Genomic DNA, 6,930 nt, shown 5'->3' on the forward strand with positions numbered 1-6,930 from the left:
TTCTGTATTCAGATACTTTTGGCCAAGTGCATTATTTATGGTCCTAAATACTGTCCGTTACTGTTTGCTGTGACACTGAGTTAGGACTCACTGGGAATGTTAAGAAGAACCTGCAGGTATCAAACCTTTCTTGTGCAGAAATTGATGCTTGCAAGAATTGGCACAGATATGTCAAATTGTCAGAAGGGTTAGTTTTGGTCAATTGATTCCACAGACGTGGGGAGCATCTGAGGTGGCTTCTCCCATTACTGAGTCTAAGGAACCCACTGAGTATTCTAGTTTCCATGTATAATTTCCGAGAGTTATCTACTTTGCATGGTATTTGTGAGGATTCTTAATGTCAAAATGTTTCATTGGTGAATTTAGAAAAATCTAAATTTCTCCTCTGACCCCCACAACCCAGGTGTCTTTCAAATTTGCCAGAACAAACCTCCCCCTTACTTATGCAATTTATAGGAATGGAACCAGAAAACTCTGTGTTGAATGTTCCTGCTCAGAAAACTTTAAATTACTCAGCTAAAACCACAAGGAGCATCAATGTTTGCACCACCAATTATTTTGAAAAGGAAATACATTTCCATTTTCATGAAGCAGAGGAAGATAAAGTGATGTTTTATGAACTTTCTCTAATGTGTCAAGCTGGCTTGGTTGATTTTTGGATAGCACTTCATCGCGTTGGGCCTTTTCCAGGAAATTATAATTTACGAGTTTTTGAAACTCAAACTCCCCCTCTTCACTAGTCAGAAAGTATGACCTAGTTTAAGTTACAGCTTGAAGATGTGACCTAGTTTCACAGGTAGCCTGCATGCACTGAACTCAGCATTGTAAAATCTGGGAATCCTTCCTTCACAAAAAGTGAGTTGGATTGTCACCTTGGATCATTGCTCCTTTTAGTCTGCCCCCTGAAAACTCAACAGTATTGCTTAATTTAGAAAGCTCAGGACAAAAAAAAAATAAAAAATTAGAGGTACTTGATATTCTAGATTTAGCCCCAGTAATTAAAAAAGGCCTGAGGGATCTTCTGTAGATGCCTGCAAAGAATGATCATCTGAAAGCCAGTTAAAGACCAATCTTTTTCACCACTGAAGGCACAGCTGGGTAGCCCTGTGGTTGGGAAGCTTGAGCACAAATAGTGGCTGGCACTGCTGACATGGGAACAACCTGGGAGAAACATAGTGTGGTGTGGGGAGAGCACACATGCCAATTTTTTCCTTCTCACACAAACAATATGCAATGAGGGAGGAAAATGTTTCCTTGCTTTTCTGGTCTCTCTTCTTCATGGCTGAATATTTAAGCACCTCTGAACATTGAGCAAATACCCTGTTTTATACAGAGCCTGGTCTAATTTGTGGCTTGATGTTAGCACAGCACTTGGCCTATAGCCATTGGGGCAGAGAGCACCACTGTGCTTTCTCTTTACATCTCTACCTGGATTAGGAGGTTGCCCAGATGGGGGCAGGTCTAACCATGTCCAAAACAGCAAAATATGTGCCCTTGAAAGCAAAGACAGCTGGTGAGGGTGGGTCTTCTACATGGAAATGATCTGGCAGCTTTTCTGGAAGCAGTTTTCCGCTTAAATGCTGTGATTCTAGCAGAGCATAGCACAACTCTAGCAAAGGCATCCAAACCTTCATGAGCTTGTCCTAACTGCTGATGACCATTTGCAGAGATCTTCACATTGTTTCCCACTACTTTTCCAAACTTTTCACTGCATTAAATAAGGTTCTGCCTTAGACACTCTAAATACCTGAGAGCAGTGCTCATTGTCACATCCAAACAGATGAACAAGAGGAATAATACTAGAGAGAAAAGTTTGTATTGTTTAACCAAGGGAGCGCTGCTGTAATTCAAATGGAGGTTCCTCTATGTTGAAAGCTACACATGATCACATCCATCACATCAGTAGCTTTGGAGTGATGAGCCACACTTCCAATAAACATCTCACTCCCATAGCAGAAGAAACACCAAAACACGTAGCACTGAAATTTAGGAGTAATGCAGAATTTGAGCCTTCAGAGGCACATAATGAGTTAATTTTCCTGTTAAGAAAAATTAATGCCCTACAAACACAAGGTACTCCCTTATGGGGGAGCCATAGAGATGGTTATGTGTCATCTCCTTTGCTCATAAGTAGGAATGAGTTAGGCGAAAAGGGTATTTCAAGGGTTACTTGCATCACCTAAATCTAGGTCACATCATGAAATTCAAAGAAATCTTCAGAGTTTACCAATACATCTTTAGCAAATACCACATTTCCAAGTACGTAGGAGTTGATAATATGAGAAATACCAGTATTTCGGTTAGCCTGGTCTTTTCTCACTTTAATATTAGCACTGTGGTGAACTTTTGGATAAAGGTTATATAATGTGAGACAAACACATAGGAAGGTCTTTGGTCTAGCCCAAACTCGGCTGCCTGTCTCCATGGCTGAAGCAGCATGACGCTCCCTGTCACCTTCAGTCCTGTTTTATTCTCTGTGAGAAGCTGACCAGGATGTGCTGGTCTTGATGTTCAACCCAAACTACTGACTCCAAACAAAAGCCAACGATGAAAGATAGTTCATCGGTAACCATTGGGCAGCATCAACTATAATTACTTTGAGAGGAGGAGCTGGTATTAAACCCATGGTACATTCTTGGTGTTGGTCCTTATTTCAGTGGCTCTTATAGTCTGTTATTTTTTCCTCCCTCTAATGGCCAAGAGGGAGAGGAGATCCTGCCCTGGCAGTGGGAACTTGCTCCAGCAGACTCTTTGGTAACCGGCCCATTCCCATTGTTGATTCAGACTGTCTCGTGTTGGGAACAAACCCACATTCGTATACTTTTTCTTTTTCTGTAGAACTTAAATTACTTTTCATCGAATGTGTCTCCAGCCCATAATGGTCATAAAGGCCATCTGTGCTCCCGGGCATTTGGCTCACAGGAGGATGCCGGCTGGAGCCTCCTTTCAGTTTTGTAAGCATCATCAATACCTGGCAAAAACAACACAAGCAGAACAAAAAAAGACTCCTTACCACTAAGGCAGAATTTCTGCCTGGGTCTTATTTTACACAGCGCAAGCACCTTAGATATGGAAGTGTGAACATCTCTGGCAAGTCAGGTGTGTCATATTACTTCTCCCTCACTAGCTTGTAGCCTCAACACTTGGCATGGAGCAACTAGAAGCCCTTGTGCCCATTGCTGGCCTGTTCCTGGCTGGGATGCTGACAAAAGATGGATCATTCTGGACATTTTATGAGCAAAGACATTTCCACCACCTATTTATTTGTTGTAGATGCTGTCAGAAACCTTTGATATTATTCTTTTAACACAGGCACAAAAATGCCCAAACAAGTTAATAATCTTTATTCATGATCGACCTCACAATATGTACAAAAACAAGGTATGTCACCAATGAGCAAATATTATTCTCAGGGCTGTATTATCCTCAGTTACACATACACTGTAGATGTTATATTTGAAATAAATATAATAGAAGAAATATTATTTGCACTGTTGCTTTGTATTAAAGCAGTTTTTACTGCACAGTGACAAATATTAAATATATACATATAGCCTATATTAAAATAGTGACCAACCAAAAAAGGCTTAAAAAGAAACTGTCACATATAAAACTATTTATGATAATGTTATTGATGTCAGCATGAAAACATCCACTGATTTAAAATTGGGAAACTCAGCCCTTTCTTACCAGGGCAATATTAACCAGGATTAATAAAACTGAATGAATTGTAACAAGCAATTTATGTATTTTGGAGGAATTTTTCACATTCAGCAAGTCTTACAGCACAGCTGGGCCAATAGAGTTCTCAATTATCTTTTTTATGTGAGCTGCTTTGTTTCACAATCTCACACATCAGCACAATTCTGCAAGTGTGCAGATGGCATATACCAGAGGACAAGAGCAAAATTGAGGAAATTTGTTTAGATATTTTCAAATAAATCATGAGGCATTTCTAATTGGCTCATATTTTGGGAAAAAATGTTTTTTAAATGTAATTTTAAGCCAAATTGAAAAAAAATAGCCAGATAACAAAGCAAGAATAGAATAAAGTGTTACAGGAAGCTGGACAGAATGCTGGACTGCAGTCCAATACATTTGTGAGTGAAAAATAGTAATCATAATACTACTTTTTATATATACAATAAGAATAACGAGGTTTAAATAAAATTCTCTCTTTTTACACAGTGGTATGATAGATTTGAGAGAAAAATTCAGATTCACGTAAATACTAATTCAATTACACATTTACAAGGGACAGGTGACAACAGGCAGTAAATTCAACAGTTGCTCTCAGGAAATAGTAATCAAATTAAAAATGCTTTATGCTATCAGAGTATTCTTTAATTTATTATTCTCTACTGACAGTGATAGATTAAAAAAGAAAAAAAAAAAGAAAAAAGAAAAGGCAGAGGCTCCATCTTGGACCTCTGCTGCCCACATGGGTTTATTTTAGCTCTCATGCCAGCCCTGTTTGACCTGCTTGGAGGAGCCCTCTCAGTCAAGCCCTGGGCTGTGCAGCACATATGTTCAGTTTCATGTGATAAAAACACAACTTAGTGGGTTGCAGCTCGGTAGGATCTTCTGCTTAAGAGGGAAGCTTGCTTAAGCTGCAAGGCTGTGCGCCACTCAGTGCCTCGTAACTCCAGCCCTCTTCCAGTTAGGAGGACAGAAATAACCTAACTATCCATTTCCAGAACTGCAGATGTTTTCCCAGAGCAAGATCTGGAGCCATGATGAGTGATAAAACATTTCACCAGATGGACCTTGTTTTGTTTTAGATGTGTCACTGCATGTGATACTGCACTGCAGAAAAAACCCCACATTTAGTGACACTAACATTGCAAAAAGCTACAAGTCAAGCAGGGAGCTGGTCAAACTTGTATGTAACACAGAAAACTTTATATCTGGGAGATGTTTACACAGAAAAAGAGTAGTCAATGTGCAAATAGTTGCTAACTAAAGCAGTGTCATGTGTTACTAGTTCCCAGAGGGCAGAATAAGCATGTACAGGTTACAACATTTGGCTGTACATCAGTTCCCAGGGATGCCAGCAGGGTGGAGAGCCCACACTGGGGTCAGAGCAGACACAACAGTAAACTGTGGACAAGCAAAGAAGGTCTGCTCCACTCTGCATTCATAGCCAGCATCTGTGGTGAACTGATTTTAACTATGATGTCCATGGAAGTTTGTGATTGCGGCATCTGGTGTTCTTTTGTGACACAGTAAGGAAAAAAATTCCAAACACTACACCAATCCCAATTAACAGCGAAAAGTAGGTTAAAATCCTTCAAACTGGTGGGATATGAAGTAAAAAAATATGTACAAGAGAGTATCTGAAGTTGCCATAAACTTATCTGCCATGTGATCATGTTCCAGTGCCTTCCAAGTCTATCACCTCTGGTGGAGGGGACAGGGGGAGGAGATCCTATTTGTGAATCTTGCTCTTAAGGAGCTGGGGTCCCCAAAGCCACTCACCAGGCATCCTTACTCACTCCTGATAATACAGACCGGTAGGGAGTTTGGAACCTCCAGGATCAGGAAGCAGCCATATCATGATCTCATCCAGAAGGCTGGGAAAATGAACCTATCACTTTGTGACTTGCAGCAGGTAGGGAGCTGAAAGCAATTGGAGTTCCTGCTTGCCTTCTGTCACTGCCAAGCATAAATTGATTGGCATTTGGTGATGTGCAGTCTGGGGAAAAGCAGCGTGGTACAAGAGAGCAGGCAGTAAAACAGCACATGACTCGAGCCCTGAACAAATGGAAGGAAAATATGCCCTCCCTAAACTTCACAAAATGGATTGTGAACAGACAGCACTAAATCAAAGATATCCAAGCCCTCACCTCCACCCCAGCACAAATATTTCCTTGGAAACACAGCTAGAAACCCCAGCACATCCATACTTAAGGCTAAAAAAAAGCAGGAAAAAACATTTGGAGTTGCCAAGCAGTTTTTGAAATCTGATTCAAACAACCTCAAGCTGACACAGGTTTCTCAGCTTTCCAAGACTGAGCTTTTCCTTGGAGCTAGTCACACATGGAGATATTAGGAAATGGTATGGGATCTACAGGGTCGGACTCCAGCGAGCTAAAAAATAATAAACAGTTGGCAAAGTGTGCAGGTTGTGATCCCAAATACAGCAACCAGGAAATACTGGACAAGACACCAATACTGAAAGGGAGAAAGAACAAGAAATTGCCTATGTATAAGAGCATTTTCTGGTTTAGGTGTGATTTTTTTCCAATCACCACAGCAAAATGCTGCATACAGCCATCTATATTAAGTTCTGCTGCAGATTAATTTTTTACCAGCAGAATAAAAATATGTGGTTATTGTCTGCAGCCCTTCAAAACTGGTACATCAAACCAAAGGGCAGCACAGACTGCTTCATGCATCCAACCTGCTGACTCCTTATTCCACAACTACTTTTCTTATTCCTATCCAGCTCAGTCCTTGTACTAATGGTTCAAAAATCTTTTTGAAAAACAAAGTTCTTGTTATTTTCCATGAAAAGGCACAGCAAAGCTACCTGAAAGTGGGCCAACAAAGGGGAAGTATACCTAGATCTGAACCAAGGCAGTTGCTGCCACAAGGAAAAGGAGCTGTAAGTCAGTAAGAGTGGGGTGAGCAGAACACACTGGCAGCTGGAAGGAGCCAGAGAAAAGGAAGTGGGATAGACAGAAAAAGAAACAGCCGCTGGCTGGAGCAAGCTTGGGAAGGAGGGGGGAGGAGTACCCAGGTGCCAAAATATGCAATCATAACCCCATGTATAAAAATTAACTTAGCAAGAACATGGTAAGAATATACAGATGTTTACATGCACACAAATACCCCGAATTGCAAATAAACTATTTCCAAGTAGGATTTTTTAACTTCAATTTTCAGCAAATAATAACCCTCTATCCACAGACCAAAATTATCTTTTGA

This window comes from Agelaius tricolor, unplaced genomic scaffold (genome assembly GCF_023055355.1).
Source record: "Agelaius tricolor isolate 1412-34295 unplaced genomic scaffold, bAgeTri1.0.p SCAF_26, whole genome shotgun sequence".
Classification (NCBI taxonomy): Eukaryota; Metazoa; Chordata; class Aves; order Passeriformes; family Icteridae; genus Agelaius; species Agelaius tricolor.